The sequence below is a fragment of the Mesoplodon mirus genome, assembly GCF_964341445.2.
Source record: "Mesoplodon mirus genome assembly, chromosome: 5".
NCBI classification, from domain to species: Eukaryota; Metazoa; Chordata; class Mammalia; order Artiodactyla; family Ziphiidae; genus Mesoplodon; species Mesoplodon mirus.
Window position 1 is genome coordinate 94,898,874 of NC_138980.1, and position 18,417 is coordinate 94,917,290.

General features: G+C 37.6%; 1 protein-coding gene across 1 annotated transcript in view; it reads left to right on the forward strand.

Annotated features, from left to right (window-relative positions):
- Positions 1-6,254: 6,254 nt before the first annotated feature.
- PJA2 (praja ring finger ubiquitin ligase 2) overlaps positions 6,255-18,417 on the forward strand; it is an 80,655-nt gene continuing 68,492 nt past the window's right edge. Inside the window, exon 1 of the mRNA XM_082622812.1 lies at positions 6,255-6,401. The gene's annotated coding sequence lies outside the window, so the exon portion shown is untranslated. The remainder of the gene's footprint in view (positions 6,402-18,417) is intronic.

The following is an 18,417-nucleotide window of genomic DNA, read 5'->3' on the forward strand; positions in this document are numbered from 1 at the left end:
TGTAGATATCACAAGTGGAATCTATGACACACCCCTGGTGTGGCTTTCCTGGCCTTGAGAGGTTTTGTTTTTTGCTTTTTTAAAGTTCAATCTGAGATTACTTATGAAAAGTTCCAGCACAGCCAGTTTGAAAAAGCCTATGTCATCAATTAACCAGACTTATTTTACAAACAGATTAGTCTTAATTTGGCTATATTTGGTAGAAATGAGGATAATTTTAGGGAGAAAAAGATTATGTTTTAGTGAATATTAAATTCTAGTTTTGTTAATTGAGGTCTGTATTTACTGGCTAAGACCCACTTTCTAGATAGCTCCTTGTAAATTTAGTTATTAAAAAGGACACTCTAAGTTTGTTTCTGAAGCTTATCACGGTGATCTAACTTTGGCTGAAGGTCAGATTCACCATGACCTGCAACCAGGAGATTATGCATACTGGAAGAGATTTCACATAAAGGACTCTCTACAGCCACCTTGGAAGAAACCATCTCAGGCCTCTTCTGGATGAACTGCAACTCCTGTTTTTGACACTTGACTACAACTAAGACCAGCACTACCAGGGGTGAGAAGAAGATGACATCTGAAGTATACAGCTAACCCAGGACACTGGACTAGGCCTGTATACCGATTACTTTGACAATTGCTCATGCTTTTGCTTATAAACCAAATGTATTTCTTCTTTGTACTCAATCTTATGCAAGTTTCAGAAACTAATCAAATTACTGGGTTTATGGCCAATTACCTATGTCCATTACTCCCTGTTTGCCTTGGTGGATTTCTCCTCTCCAGGGCTGTCACTGGATGGCCCTTAGAAATTTTTATTTTAAAGGAAAGAACTCTAGCACCACTCAAGCTAATGTTACCACCAATATCACTGAGACCCTCTTACCTAGCCAATTAATAATGCCTATTCTGAACTTGGCCATAAATACTCATTTTCATTAGATATTGAGTATTGGGTGGCTCCTAACAGGACCTAATGGATTTCTGGAACAAGTTTATGATCTTGGCTCTCCCCAGGTTGCTTAGGAAGTTATATAATTGGTGAAACAGCCCCTGCCAATCTGCCAATCTGCCTTTAATGCAGGCATATGGGGCTTGATCAGTTTTCCAACAGTATGATCATTTGATCTCAATATTTGTTCCTTCACTTGGAATAGAAGATATCATTATTCATATAAAGGCTTTAACAAAATTCACTCAGCAAGATTTGAACGATAGTAATCAAACCATTAGCTGCTCAATTTGGAAGTCTCCATGATGAAAAAAGCAATCTTACAGAATTGCATAGCCCTCAATATTTTAGCTACTTCCCAAGGGGGAACTTGTGCTGTAATATGTACTGAATACTGCATCTTTATACCTGACGAGTCTTCAAATGTAACCAGTCTTATGACCCGTATGAAGTGTCACATTTCTGCTCTGAACAATCCTCTTCCCAGTTTAGGGGAAACATTAGGAAAATGGTTTGATTCAGGAGGATCTTGGCTTAAATCTTTGCTAATGATGTTGTTGATCCTACTGGCAATTTTAGTTACAGTTTGTGGAACTTACAAGGTAAGAGTTTCTTGCCTTTCACGCTATGTGTCACTTGCTCATACTAAGATAATGATGTCTAAATGACTTGAAACTATAGATTACACCAATAGTTCTCTATAAAATAATGGACATATACAATGCATATGTGAGAAAAATTGGCTTAAGTCCTACTGGACAGCCTAGAATTGACTGTCAGTCCTTGCCAAACATTCTGCTATTATAATCCCCCAAAAAACAGAGAAACAGGCCATTAAGACTTGGCATCGGGACTTCCCTGGTGGCGCAGTAGTTAAGAATCCGCCTGTCAGTGCAGGGGACATGGGTTCAAGCCCTGGTCCGGGAAGATCCCACATGCCGCAGAGCAGCTAAGCCCGTGCACCACAACTACTGAGCCTGCATGCCACAACTACTGAGCCTGCGTGCCACAACTACTGAAGCCTGCACACCTAGAGCCCATGCTCCACAGCAGGAGAAGCCACCGCAATGAGAAGCTCATGCAGTGCAACCAAGAGTAGCCCCTGCTCTCCACAACTAGAGAAAGCCCATGCACAGTAACCAAGACCCAATGCAGCCAAAAATAAATAAATAAATAAATAAATAAATAAATGTATTTAAAAAAAAAAGACTTGGCATCAAGGGACATGATGACGCAGTGCAGGCAAGCAACCACCCCGGAAAATATTTGCTCACCTACTGCTTTCTATCAAAAGGTTAATGATCAAAAGGGGGAAATTGTGAAATAAAATTCATATTTTATGACAAGACAAGAAACAGTTAACCATAAAAACATTTTTTTTCTTCTCCCTTTGGCTTCCTTTCTCCCCTCTACTGTGCATTATATATTGACCAAACCTCCCCCATCAGCAGAAATATCTGCTCAACCATAAAGAGCAACATTTTCCTGGCATCAACAAGACAACTCCTTAAAAGATAACATTGCCTCTTGATCTTGTAAGGGACCACGATGATACTTAGATATGGATTATGTAAACTGTCAATAATACATCATTTAATGCACAGCCCTGTCTCAAAAAAGCTTATATAACTGTGCCTTGAATTCTAATGGGCAGATTATTCTCAGAGCTTTCTGAGTTGCTGTTCCCTGGGTTATAATCCTCAATTTGTCTTGAATAAAATTTTCCATTTCTTTCTTATATTGACTGATTAATTTTTCATCAGCAGTGGTGTGTGACCATTGATGATTCCGTTTGGTTAGCTTCATGCTCATCTAATGATTAGACAGAGATTTCCTTAGATGCCTTGAATCAGTATGTCTCCCAGGGTTTGTTGAGGGTATGTGTGTGTGTGTGTGTGTTTTGGGCAGGGCTTCAACACCAAGCCAGGCAGTTGACAGTTCTCCCTTAGCCTTCACTTCTTGCTTATGCAAAGCCTCAAGGTCAGCCTTAGGTGAATGTTTAGGGCCTTCTCAGGTCTTTCCTGAGCTTACGCACTGCTTAGCACAGCCCTGGGCATGTGTGTGAGTTTCTGGATTCTCATGAATATGTTGGAACTTACAAAGTTCCTACAGGCAAATCTCCAGCTTTCCTTTTAAGCTTTTTGGTTAACCTATTGTCTGCCCCAACCTGTTTCCACTGCCTAAGGTGTGGCAAAGTTAATCAATTCCCTTTCATTGTGTTTTTTTGTTTGTTTGCTTGTTTGTGTTTTTTTGGTGTTTGTTTGTTATGTTTTGTTTTTTACAAACACTTCTGGGGAAAAAGCTTTTCCCCAGAAAACCATTGGTTTGGCTCTGAATCAAATCAAATCAAGATAGGCTTGCAAGTGAGATCTTCTGGGGAACCACCAGGTAGGTTAAATGATGACTCTTCTCTTGGAATTAGGCTTTGGAGGAGTTCCAGCCTCATTCTGCCTTGTCTGGTAATTGCCAGGCTGCTCCTTTTCACCATGATTGTTAACTATTGTTTTTCAGTGCTATAGTGGAGTTGGAGATGATGGGATTAGATTAGAACAAGCCAAAACATTACAAACCTTGCTCTTCTTACTGAGATTCAGCTATTTTCTTGAATAAATGCTTCCTGGGTTGCTGCAAGCCCTTGGTTGATTGCCACAGTTCTGAAAAAGTTGACTCTGACAATTTTGCCAGTTTTCTCATTGCTTTTACAGAGAGAATAATTTTCAGAGGTGCTTACATCTCCATTTTTGCTGATGTCACTCTAAGGATATAATTTGAATTTAGGTCCTCTCACTCCTTTACCAATCCTCCGTTACATCTGTGGTTCTCCAACTTTGCGTGCATCAGAATCACCTCAAAGGCTTGCTAAGATACAGGTCGCTTGGCTCCACACCTAGAGTTTCCAATTCAGGTCTGAGTTTGGACCTACCTGAGACTTTGCATTTTAAAAAAATTCCCAGGTAATGCTGATGCTGTTGGTATGGGGATCACTGTTTAAGAACTGCTGCATTACATCCTGTGGTACTTTCAACTCATTGCCTTAGGGAGTGTTTCCCACCTCTGAAATCAATAATAATACATATGTCATTAATATATCTCTCTATATATATATGTAATAATATAATACATAAGCCAATATAAATATTTATTTAGTACTTACTACATGCTAGGTATGATATGTTTCACATTTATTAGGTTATTTAGTCTATAGTACAACAGGTCATGAGTAGGCTTTATTACTTTCCACATATTTAAACTGGAAATTGAGGCCAGAGATGTAAGAGTCCAGAGGCACTCAGCAATAAATGTGGGAGCTAGTATGAGAGTATAGTCTTTTGATTATGGAATACATGCAATAAGCCTCCACAAGAGTGTTTCTCAAAGAATAACATAGATCACTTCTGGTGCCTTGGATAACTTTAGTTGGGACATGCATGCAGGATTAAAAACAATGACTATTTTTCTATCCTTTGATTACGTCATGATAAAAATGCCATTTTCCTACCTGCTTTTTAAATGTTTCTAGTGCTTAGTAACGCTCCCTTTTTACAGGGAGTAGTCTTTAGGCTGAGAGACCTTAGTAGAAAAAATACTCTCTATTCCCAGAATTTAAAGACATTGTTTTATGTTCACTTTTCTTTCAGTTACTTTCAGCTTAGGAGAGGTGACACAGGTTTTCCATTAACAGTAATTTATAAAGGTTTTACTCTTAAAGAAATTGAAGGAAAGACACATTTATTTAAAGAAAATAATAAATACTACTGCGAGTGGTATACACAGATATGGTATGAAAGAGATTGAAATTTGGGGAAACCCTGCCCCAACAAACTGGTTAGTGTACCCAATTGAATCAATATGCAACAACCTAAAAGGAGATCAAGGAAATGTGATTAAAGTATCAATTCTCTTTCAAAGAAGGGGAGACTTGGATGGAGAAAGAGCCACAACTTCTAGAGCAACATGTGTAAAGCAGAGAAATATCAAGTGGGAAATGGTTTCTGGGTAAGAAATGTACTACAGGAGTGGGCTGAGAGTTAGTTTGGCTTCACAAAATGCCAAGCAAATTCTCATAGTCCAAGTTTTATAGGAAATCTGGGATAATTTGTTTTCATCAAAAGCAAAAAAATGAGTCTTGGTTCACTGGCAGGAGATTTCGCAGTTGCCAGGGACAGCACAAGAAATGGGGTTCTTAACTCTTGGCGGAGGGGATGCGATAAATATATCTTGGACATTGGGCATGTGTGCGGAGGGGGTGAAGAGAGTTGGGGGTAAGATGGGAGGAGAGTGGTACTGTAATCAGAGAAGCGGACACGTTCAGGATGAAAAAAGAGGACATATGCAGGACGAAGAAACAATTTAGCACCAGTGACATGACTGACTAAACTGTTCTCTTGTTTAAATTAAGCAAGGTGTCCAGGGACTACAGCTGTTGTTAATTTTGGTTGCATGTGATGTTACTTCCTGGCTTGACAACCCATCAGCCCCAAGGTGCAACTGGAAGGCTCTGGTCAGGCCATGGCTATACAGAGGAAACGCAGGCATCCCCTATAACCCGCCCCCACCCCCAAAAGAATCAGAAAAGAAGGGGCAGGAGACTGACTGGGGAACTGCGGAGTGGGAGGGGAGAAAGCACTATATAGTGCGCAGGCAAGGTGGGCAGGGAGGAAGACCTGCCCTTCCTCCGTCTGCTATTTTCTCTTGGCCCACCCATATCTGAACTGCAAAGGTTTGAACTTTATGCCAGGAGACCCTAATCTTGTTAGTTAGGTTTCCAGTCAAATTAGGATTGATTTTAACGCCTCCATGTTGGTTGTTGCTGTTGGAATTTCTGAAAGTCTAGCTGCGCCAGTTCTTCCTTTAGCTCTCCGCACCCCCTTCCCTTTCCCTGAGACCCCGCCCTTTTCTCCCAACCCAAACCACAAAAGGCCTGCTGTTCCAGCCCTAGCATGGTGCCCCGCCCCCGCCCCCCAACGTCGCAGTGCTGCAGGGAAAGGAGGCGGGGCCAGGCAGGGGTGGGTTTCGTCCTTCCGCTCTACGGCCAATCGGTGAACTCGCCCCTGGGCGAGAAAGGGGGACCAGGGTGTAAAGACAGTCTAAGTATATTTCCCTTTTTCTGCCACGTCCCAACCATTGACGTGAGCCCACTCCTCAGGTTCCGATTGGGTATGTGGATTTTTCCCGCAGAGGTCCTTTAAGCCTATTGGTCGACTCTGTTTTGGGGGCGTGGCTTGCGTTCCCTCCTCCTTCTCTTCTGCCGCGGCGCAAGGGGCGGGACGCGCCACGGCCGCTTCTGCTTCCGCCGCCGGCGCCGCCGCCGCCGCTGCCGCCGCAGCCGCCGCCGCCGCCGCGAGCCGTTGCGCGTTCGGCGGGGGAGGAGTCGGAGGCGGAGAAGAAGGCGGTGGTGGCGGGTGGAGGATCGAGCGCTGTTCTCGCTCCGGAGCCGCTGCACAGTTCGGTGAGGGTTTTTTTTTTTTTAATCTGGCTTGTTCTCATGTTGGGAAGGTGAGGGACAAGGCGAGGAAATTGCTGCCTTCACCTCCTCCGTTTCTTAATTTCTGTCCTCGAGAAGGAGTGGGGCCTGTCCCTGGCCCGCCGCGCCGGCCATGGTGGGTGGGGTTGATGGCTGGGAGAGGCCTTCTTCGCCTTCTGGGCCCTGTCCAGCCCGAACCTGGGGCCACGCTCTTGTCGGTGGCCGCAGCGCCCGCTGCCTCCGGCGATGGCATAGACTGGTATCGGGGTCTCCACCGGCCGCTCTTTCTTGCTGCCTCTTCTGCTGTCCTTGGTGCCTTGGCCAAGGACCCCGCTGCCTTTCTCCCTACAATCGCGACTGTGTTAGAAGAGTGTGTCCCCTACTAACACCTCTCACCCGCCCTCTCTGCCCATTTCCAGTCACCCTGTGTAGAGCTGATCCATATTACGCCACAGGCCTGCATCAACACCCCTTCCCCGAAAAACCTTCCGTTGCCGTCGCTCTGCTGACTGTATTTGCATTTTTCCCGATTGTCACCGAGGCTCTGTCACCCAGACACCCTGTACAGACCATAACAATCATTCTTCTCCCGATATTAGCACCATTCCATCAATGCTTCTCCCAGTTAGCGCTGTCAGGTCAGAGCACGCCTCTGGCGGATGCACCTTCAGTTTCGGCCTCCCTGAGATTACTGCTTGTTAATCATTTTGCGCACATTCAAAATGGTGAGTTTAAAGCCGCTCAGACCAAGTTGAAGAAGAGGGGAGGAGGTAGTCTTTTTTACTGAGAGGAAGAATCTATTTAGGAGACTTAACCTCTCCAGTCATTTTTTTTTTCTTCTTTTTCTTTTTTAACATATGCATAGGCACTGCTTTGAGTCTGCTTTGGTTCGGGGAAGTTTATGATTTTTTTAAAGGCTTAATATGATTTTTTTTAAGGCTTAATATGTTGTTTTTATCATAACTGGTAAGTTAGATTTCTTTACATTGGTAGCCACCTCTGGTGAAGACTATAGATCATTTGCAGAGTATGTAAATAAACATGAAGATAAACGTTTTAAAGATTTTTATAAACGTTTAAACTATTTTTTCCCATGTCCTCTGGAATTTATCATTTTTATATGAAATAACTTTAATTTTAAAAAATTAATTACAGACATACGAACTAGATGTAAAATTCAGCAATACAGAAAATGAACTATTAAGTAAAATGTGAACATTTCCTTTCATGCCCCAGTCTTATTCCACTGTCTAGAGTTAACAGTATTGTACTTCTTTCTCATGTACACTTTTAAACGCATATGCATACATGTAAAGTTGGGGTAGTTTGGTGGGGTGTACCAAACACATTATATCACTTGCTTTTTTCACTAAGTTACACATCTTGGCCATCTTTACTTGTTAAACCTGTCTCCCTGATACTTTTTAAAAGCTAAATGATATTTCAATAGCTTCAATGGGCTGTAATTTACTTAACCATTCCCTTACTGAAAGACATTTGAATTAATTAGTTTCTTTTTCCTATCACAAATAATGCTTTATTTGAAGCCAACTTTTACATTTATTTGTTTTTAATTACAAACTTTAAATCTTAAATTTTAAAACTTCAGACAGTATGGAAGACTGTAAGGTAAAACGTATACCTCCCACTTCCCCTTCTAGTTCTACCTTCATCCTAAGAGCTGTTCAGGAAACTTCCTCTTTATGTGATTATTTCTGGAGCATGGATTCCTAGAAATGGAATTGCTGGGTTAAAAAGAGAATGTGTATTTAAAATTTTGATAACCATTTCTCCCTCCGTATTACTCTTTTTGAAGTTATTCTTGACTCTTATGCATTTCTTCAAGTGAAGTTTAGACTTAACTTGTAAATTAAATAAAAAATCCTCAGGTATTTTGAATGAGGTTATATTGAAATTTTAGATTAATATGGGGCAAACTGACCTTCATGATACTGAGTCTCTCCCCTCAGAAATATGTGTATGTATGGTATGTCTCTACATTTTATTCACACCTTGCTTAGGGAAAGTTTCATAGTTTTATTCCCATATGTATGACATTCCTTCTTAGTATTCCTAGCTATTTTATGATTTGACAGCTCTGGTGGATGGAAACTTTCTAGTAACATTTTTTCTCTTTTTTTCCCCCTCCAGTTACATGAAAGCTTTTGAATTTTTTTCTGTTTATCATGTATCTAATCACTTTATTGAGTTGATTATCTGAAAATAGTTTTGTGGCTTTCTTTTAAGTTTTATAATTTGTGTGTTTTCCTCATTGCTTTTGCTATTATACGTTTTATATAATGTTAAATAATAGCAGTGATAGTTCAACTTGGTGTTGTTTCAGACTTTAAGGGGATTGTTTCTGATGTTTTAGCCATCAATTATGATGTTTGCTGAAGCTTTCTGATAAATGGAGAGTGTAATAGGTTAAAATGTGTTCTTGTATTCTTAGCTTTCCAAGATGATTTTATTGTTGTTTTTCATTTCTGATGACATTTTAAAAAACCATAAGTGGGTATTGAATTTTATTGATGTTTTTGATATCTTTTGAGTGGTCGTATAGGGGCATCACCAGTATTCCCTGGTTAATATTTTCCCAAGAGAGCTTTTTTTTTAAAGAATCAACTTTATCGAGGATAATTTACGTACAATAAAATGTACAGCTCAGTGTGTTTTTTTGTTTGTTTGTTTGTTTGTTTGCGGTACGCAGGCCTCTCACTGTTGTGGCCTCTCCCGCTGTGGAGCACAGGCTCCGGATGCGCAGGCCCAGCGGCCATGGCTCACGGGCCGAGCCGCTCCGCGGCACGTGGGATCTTCCTGGACCGGGGCACGAACCTGTGTCCCCTGCATAGGCAGGCAGACTCTCAACCACTGTGCCACCGGGGAAGCCCTCTTTTGCCCATTTTAAAACATTGAGTTGTTTGTCTTATTGAGTTGGAGGAATTCTTTAAACATTTTTCTATACAAGTCCTTTGACCCACACAGGTGCATATACAGAGAGTGCAGTCTGAAGCTTACCTTTTCATTTTCCTAACTGTTTAAAATAGAGGGGCTTTTAATTTTGACTAAATTCAGTTTTTCCTTTTATGATTTGTGTTTCTGTGTTCTGTTTGCTCAGTGCAAAGTTACGCATATTTCCTCTTATGTTTTCTTCTACAAATGTTATAGTTTTTATGTCAAGGTGTATCATCTATTTTGAGTTAATTTTTGTATATGGTGTGAGATAAGGGTCAAGTTTATTTTCCCAATTCTAGCACCATTTTGGGGGAACACTTTCCTTTCCAACATTGAATTAATAACTTAGTCAAAAATCAGTTGACTGTGTATGTGAGTCTGTTTCTGGACTGTCCGCATGATCTTTGTATCTATCATTTTGCCAATGCCACATTGTCATGATTATTGTTGCTTTATAGTAAGTTTTAAAATCAGGTAATGTAAGTTCTTCAGCTTTATTTTTTTCCAAAATCATTCTGGATATTCTAGTTCTTTTGCTTTTCCATACAATTTTTTAGAAATGACTTGTTGGTTTCTACAAAAAGTACTGAGGGGATGTTAATTTAGATTATATTGAATGCATGGATCCATTTGGGAAGAATTGACATCTTAATATTGAGTCTTTCAATCAGTGAACACAGGATATCTCCATCTATTTTGTTTTAATCAAAGATCTTCATTTTCCATCATTAGCATTTTATAGTTTCAACATACAGATGTTGTTCATATTTTGTCAGATTTATATCCAAGTATTTCATCACTTCTGATAGTATTATAAATATAATTTTCCTAAATTTCCATGTCCAGTTGTTCACTGACAGTATTTAGAAATACAGTTTTGTGTACTGACTTTGAACCTGGCAACCTTGCTAAACTCACCTATTCTAGTAACTTTTTTTTTTTTGTAGATTCTTTCGGATTTTCTCATGTAGATAGTTGTATCATTTGTGGATATAGAACAGTTTTGTTTCTTTTGTTTTCAGTTTATGTGTAACCACCTCCCCTACCACCCTTTCTTTTTCCTTATTGCGCTGACTAGGCCCTCCAGTATGATGTTGAACAGGAGTGGTGAGAGCAGATATCCTTGTCTTGTTCCTGATATTAAGAGAAAAGCTTTCAGTCTTTCATTATTAAGTATACTAGGGCCTTTTATCAGGTTTTATTATATACTACATATTATTATATTAAGTATAATAATCCTTTTATCAAGTTAATGATGTCCCCATTCTGTTTCTAGACTGATGAGAGTTTTTTAATCATGATTGTACATTGTGCTCAAATGTTTTAACTGTACTTATTGAGATAATCTTATGGTTTATCTTCTTTGGTGTGTTAATAAGATGGATTACATTGATTTATTTTCAGATGTTGAATCAACCTTGCATTCTCTAGATATGCTTCACTTAGTTGTGATGTATTATCATTTTCATAAATTGGTGGATTAGATTTGCTAATAAATTGTTGGGTATTTTTTTGTATCTGTGTACATGAAGAATACCTTTTTGTGTAATATTTTTGTATCAGAATAATGCTGGCCTCATAGGTTTAAAGTGTTTATTCCTCTTATATTTCCCGAAAAATCTTGGATAAGATTAGTATTATTTTATAAATGTTTATCAGAGTTTGCAAGCTAACTCATCTGGGCCTAGTTTTCTTTGTTGAAAGGCTTTAAAGAATAAATTTAATTACTTTAATAGGTATAGGATGGTTAGGGTTATCTAATTTTTTCTTAAAATCTTTCGGTCTTTGACTATGTGAGTCACCTACTATATGAGCTTTAGTAGTTTGTATCTTTCAATGAATTTGTCTCTTTCATCTATTAATTGCCATGAAGTTGTTTCTTTATTGTCCTTTTAATGTCTATAGCATCTATAGTGGTGTCTTTTCTTTCATTCCTGATATTGGCAATGTGTCCCCTCTTTTGTCTTTATTAGTTTGTTTCCACGTTTATCAATTTTGTTAATTTTTCCAAAGATCCAGCTTCTTATTTTATTACTCAAAAATCAAATGTTTTCAATTTCATTGATTTCTGCTCTTTACTATTTCTTCTTGTGTGCTTTGGATTTAAATCCACTCTGTTACAATTTTTTAAGGTATAAGCTTAGGCTATTGATTTGAGACCTTTCTTCTTTTCCTTCTAAGCACCACATTAGATGGTCCCACAATATTTTTTAAAATTATTATTTATTTATTTATTATTTTTGGCTGTGTTGGGTCTTCGTTGCTGCGCGTGGGCTCTTTCTAGTTGTGGCGAGCGGGGGCTACTCTTCTTTGTGGTGCGCAGGCCTCTCATTGCAGTGGCTTCTCTTGTGGAGCACGGGCTCTAGGCACGTGGGCTTTAGTAGTTGTGGCTTGCAGGCTCTAGAGCACAGGCTCAGTAGTTGTGGCGCATGGGCTTAGTTGCTCCGTGGCATGTGGGATCTTCCGGGACCAGGGCTCGAACCCATGTCCCCTGCATTGGCAGGATTCTTAACCACTGTGCCACCAGGAAAGCCATGGTCCCACAAATTTTTTTTTTTTTTTTTTTTTTTTTTTGCTGTACGCGGGCCTCTCACTGCCGTGGCCTCTCCCGTTGCGGAGCACAGGCTCCGGACACACAGGCTCCGCGGCCATGGCTCGCGGGCCCAGCCGCTCCGCGGCATGTGGGATCCTCCGGGATCGGGGCACGAACCCGTGTCCCCTGCATCGGCAGGCGGACTCTCAACCACTGCGCCACCAGGGAAGCCCCCCACAAATTTTTATGTTGATATTTTCTGAGTTCTTATGTGACTTTCACATTGACCCATGGGTTGTTTAGAAGTATGTTGTTTAATTTCCAATTATTTGTTGATTTTGCATATCTCTTTCTATAATTGATTTCTATGCTTAATTTTGTTTTAGATGGGAAGGATACTTTGTATACTTTTGTTTGAATTCTTTGAAGTTTTATTACTCAGAATATGGTAAGTCTTGGTAAATGTTCCATGTGCAATTCAAAATAATGTATATTATGCTGCTTTGGGGTGGAATATTCTATAAATTCTACATTCCATATTAAAAACTAAATTATATATTTATATGAAATATTCTGTAAGTGTCAGTTGACTGGTGGTGCTTGTTAGGTTTTCTATTTCCTAACTGAGGTTTTGTCTACTTGTTTAGTTGGTCAGTGAAAAGAATTGAAGTCTCCAAGTATAGTTGTGGATTTGTCTATTTCTCCTCTTTGTTCTAACACTTTTTGCTTCATGAATTTTGAACCTCTGTTGTCAGATGCATATATGTTTAGGATTGTTATGTCTTCTTGGTGAATTGACCCCTTTATCATTATGTAGTATCCTCCTTTGTCTCTGATAATATTTCTTCTTCTGCAGTCTACTTTATCTGATATTAATGCTGCCACTCCATCTTTCTTTTGACTTGTGTTTGCATGATTAAAAAAAAAACCTTTAAAAGTATTTATTTTTTTTTAAAAAAGCACTTTAGAGGCACACATAATATGAAAGTAAAAAGATTGGATAAATATTGTTTGCAAACACTCACCAAAAGAAAGCTGATGTGCCTATATTAATATTGTACAAAATAGACATAAAGGAAGAAGTATAAGCGATAACAGGAAAGTATCATAATAAGTAGGTCAATTCATCAAGACGATATAATAATCCTAAGTGTGTGTTTACCTAATAACATAGCTTCTGAATATAGAAGTTAATATAATTAGCAGTAAAGATAGGTATGCTTTCATAGCTGGAGATTTTACATATACATTTGATGTAACTGACAGAACAGTTATATAAAAATATCAGTATGGGAATAGAAAATTTGAATGACATGATTAATCAACTTGATATAATTGACATTCATAGAACATTTTATCTAAAGACTGAAGACTACTTTTTTTTTCAAGTGCACTTGGGACATTTGCCAAAATATTCTGGTCCTTGAAGTATGATCAAATTTCACAGAATTGAAATTATACAGTACATGTTTTCTGATCACTGTGGAATTAATTACAACTCAGTAACAGAAAATAGCTAGCAAAGCTCCAAATGTTTGAGAATTAATCAAGACATTTCTAAATAGCCCATGAATCAAAATGAAGTCACGATGGAAATTAGAAAATATTTTGATCTGAAAAACAACAGAAGTATTACATCAGAGCTTGTTGAGTGTAACTGAAGCAGTGCTTTGAGAGGACTTTATTGCTTTTTACAGGCACGCTTCGTTTTTATTGTGCTTTGTTTCATTGCACTTCACAGATACTCTGTTTCTCTACAAACTGAGGTTTGTGGCAACCCTGCAATGAGCAAGTTTATCGGTGCCATTTGTCCAACAGCATTTTCTCACTGATAGTTAGCACTTTTTTGGCAGTAAAATACTTTTTAATTAAGTTGTGTCCATTGGGTTTTTTTTAACCACAATGCTATTGCATGCTTAATAGACTACAGTATAGCAAAAATGTAACTTTTATACACACCGTGAAACCAAAAAAAAATTTTCTTCCTTTGTTGCACTGTTCACTTTATTTTGGTGGTTTGAAACTGAACCCACAATATCTCTGAGGTATGCCTGTATGCATATATTAGTAAGGAAGAAAAGTTCAAAATCAGTGGTGTAAGCTCACAACTGAAGGGAGCAACAAATCAAACCCAAAGAAAGCAGAAAGAAGGAAGTCGTAAATATAAAAGTAGAAATCAATGAAACAAAAATTTACAGTTTGTTGAGAAGACTTTTAAAAAAATAATAAACCTGTAGTGACTGATCAAGAAAAAATTGGGGGACAACAGACAGTACCAATACTAAGAATGAAAAAATGAAGCATCACTACAAATTGTATAGATATTAAATTGTTAAGGAAAATTATGAACAATTTTATGTTAGTACATTTGATAACTTGAATGAAAGGTCATAATCTTTGAAAAACAAATTGAATTTATTAAAAACTTTTCCATCAAGAAAACCCCAGGCCCAGATGGCTTCACTGGTAAACCTCTCAAACATTTAAATAAGATATAATGCTAATTTTATACAGACTTTTTCGAGAACTGAAAAAGAAAACATTTCCCTGAACATTTTATGATTTTCGCATAATCTTGGTAGGAAAAACCTAACAAGAACATGAGAAAGAAGAGATAAGTACAGACCAATATTTCTCAAGAACATAGATACAGAGATAATCCAGTGATATGTAAAAAAGATATCACAGATTTGTTCCAGGAATACAAGGTTGGTTTGTTGTTTTACAATTAATCAATGTAGTCCATCTCTTTAACAGTGTAGAAGACTCATACGATCATCTCTGTAGATAGAGCAATCATTTGACAAAAGTCACCATCTGTCGTGTTAAAAAATTCTCATCAAATTAGGAATAGAAGAAAATATTATTAATTTTCTGGAGTATCAACAACAACAAAAAAACCCCTACAGCTAATATCATACTCAATGAAAAACCTTGTTTCATGTCCCATATCTTTTTTTCTATTTAACATTATGCTGGAATTCTAACCAGTGCCCTCAGGATAAAAAAAAGTTAATTTTAAAAAATGGAAAAAAATTTTGGAAGTGTTTACCAGCAAAGTTTTAGAAAAAATGAATTTAGCAAGGTGACTGGATACAAGGACAACATGCAAAAATTAATTGTAAGTTGTGTGCTAGCAACCAAAAAGTATGAAATAAAATTAGAAAAGTACATTTAGAATAGCATCAAAGTATGTAAGATACCTAAGAATAAATATAATAAAAACTTGGGCAAAACTTCTACACTGAAAAATATAAAACAGTGCTGAGACATTTAAAAATACTTAAATAAGTGGAGAAATATTACATCTTTATATGGTAGGAACTCAATATTGTTAAAATGTCAATTTCCCCCAGGTTGAGTTATAGGTTCAATAAAATTTCAATTAAAATCCCAGAATTTAAAAATTTTCATCAAATGGATTCCAAAATTTATATCAAAATGTAAATGTCTCAAGACTTGCTATAAAGTTACAGTAATTAAGACAGTGTTATATTAGAACCAGGTAGACAAAAAGACCAGTGGAAGAATATGAGTGTCTAGAAATAGACCTTCACATATGTCGTTTCTTGGTTTATGACAAAAGCTCCACTGAAGTTAAGAAAACATTTACTTTTAATAGTGTTAGATAAATTGGATATTGGATATTTGGGAAAAAATGAACCTTGATTTTTAGCTGATACTATATTCAAAAGCTCATTTGAGTTGGATCATGGAACTAAATGTAAAAGCTAAAATTATCAAGGTTCTAGGAGAAAACCTAGAAGTATATCTTCATCACCTTGGGGTAGGCAAAAATTTCTTAAATAGAACATAAAATTGATAAATTAGACTACAATCAGTTATGAATTTCTATTCATGAAGACATCATTAAAGAAAAGAGGCAAGCCACAGACTGCAAGAATATACTCACATTAAGTAAATCTGGTGAATGACTTGTATCCAGAAAAATATAGGTAACTCTTAAAAATCAAAAAGAAAAAGGCAAACAACACACTTTTTTAAATATGCAAAACAGGCAGATCTTCACAAAAGAAGTTATCCAAAAGGCCAATGTGCATAGGTAAAGGTGCTCTACATCAGCGGTCCCCAACCTTTTTGGCACCAGGGACTGGTTTCGTGGAAGACAGTTTTTCCATGGACCGGCGAGAGGGGATGGTTCAGGCGGTAATGCGAGCAATGGGGAGAGATGGGGAGTGTCAGATGAAGCTTCCCTCTCCTGCCGCTCATCTCCTTCTGTGCGGCCTGGTTCCTAACAGGCTGTGGACTGGTAGTGGTCCGCGGCCCGGGGTTTGGGGACCCCTCCTCTACATTATTACTCATCAGGGAAATATCACAATGAGGCACCATCACTCCCCTGCCAGAATGGCTGAAATTAGAGACTGACAATATCAAGTGTTGCCAAGGATGTGAAACAATATCAAGTGTTGCCAAGGATATGAAACAACTGATACTCTTATATATTGCTGGTGGGAATGTCAAGTTGTTTCATCCACTTTACAAAACTGTTAGTATGTGTTATAGCTAAACATAGCTCTGTACTGTGACCCAGTAATTTCAGGTTAGATGTACCCAAGAAAGGTAAACAAAACAAAACAAAACATGTACAAGGATGTTCATAACGGCAATGAATCCCAGAAACATTGTGTCAAGCAAAAGTAGACAGACACAGAAGAGTTCATGATGTATGATTCCACTTGTATGAAGTTTAAAATAGGAAAAACTAAACTGGGGTAATAGAGGTCAGGAGAGTGGTTGCCTTTGGTTTGTGAGGAGTCAGTGTCTTGGAAGGAGAGAGAGAGAGAACCCTCTGAAGTGATGGTCTATGATTTACATCTTCACGTAGGTGGTAGTTTTTCAGATATATACCTATGTAAAAATTCATCGAATTGTAATGTATACTTGAGTTTTATACTTTATTATATGTAAACAATTCTTCAACAAATGATTGCAGAGAAAAGGAAAATAATTTAAAAGTTTTTATCTTGAAAATTTCCAAACAAATTTCAATAGAGTACAAGGAACCCCCATGTACATATCATCTTGCTTCAACATTTTGCCATGCTTGTTTCTGTATCTCCCCACCCCCATTCACACTTATGTTCCTTTTTTGTTGTTTTTTGGTAGTGCCCACATCTAAATGTCTGTAACAGATACATTAATTTATTCTGAGCATATTTTGTATTTTTTAACATCAGATGAAATTTGCTACCTTTTCATATGCATAACATTTTATTTTTTATTTTCCTTATTTCCTGTTCCCTTGTTTTTTCTTTTCGTGGCTCACTGACATGAAAGTAAATCTCTGCAGCTTTGTTTTTTTTTAAGTTGAAGTATAGTTGATTTACAATGTTGTGTTAGTTCTCTGCAGCTTTTTTATTCTGAGCTGATTGACTTGCACATCTCAAAAGAGAGTAGGTTGAGCAGCATCCTTATTTGTGACACATTTGAATCAGAGATCTTCCTATCTAAATGAGAGGTAAATTTGAGGAATGTTCTTCATCTTGTTTTTTAGTGAATTGATACTATATTTTTTCATCTTACTTTTCTTTTGTTAATCTTGTTCCCCCTTAGCCAATTACGCTTCCAGTAAAACACAGAAAATATTGTTCTAGTGTGTTGGGTATTGGGTGTATGCTCATTCTAGTCTTTCTTCAAAGATTGCTGTTGATAGTCTTTAAAAAAAACAGTATTTTGTTAACACTTTTTTTTTTTTAACAGAATGACAAGTTTATAAACACTTGGTGAGATAGAGGGTTTACCAGAACAGAATTTGAAAATATAGTTTTTTACCTACTTAAATATAACATTTTTGGATTATTTGTTTCTGATTATGTATATTTTATGTTTGAGTTATGTTTTGTAATGTAATTTTCACTGTACCAATGCTGAGTTTACTGTTCCTCTTTTACAGTGGTTTACAAAAAGTTTTCAGAGAAGAGTAGTAGTTAGTTAATCAAGTATAGCCTTCTATCAGGTTACCTCTTGTAACTAGGGATAGCAAACCCATTTCACCTTAGAAGTTTAACAGTTGTACCTTAAAATTTCTCTCTGATTTAGGTATTATCATTTCTACAGCTGTTCCTTGCAGAATTTGCCAGTCATAGCCTCGAAGTTTGCTTGTGTAGCAGCTTTTAACTTTCAAGTCTTGTGGTTGATAATTACTTGATTTACTGCAGTTACTTTTAGTAATGTGTCCAGTTGCTTACAGTGATATATGGGAGTAATGTCACCTCAATCCTTATTTATTGTTTACTAGTTAGATGTATTGAATATTTTGCAGTTGTATATATGTATAAGCAACCATTTGTGCTTGTGGATAGAAGACAGGAAAAATCTAGAGATATATTAGAAATAATATGTAAGTGTAAAATAGAATCAAGTGCAAGCTTACATTGTTCAAAATAGATACTTTATTAATCTCTTGGGATATTTACTTTGCCTTAGCAGCTGAAAGTGGAACGACGAGATAACGTTAGGAAGCTAGGTTTCAATGTAATTGGTTCCAACATA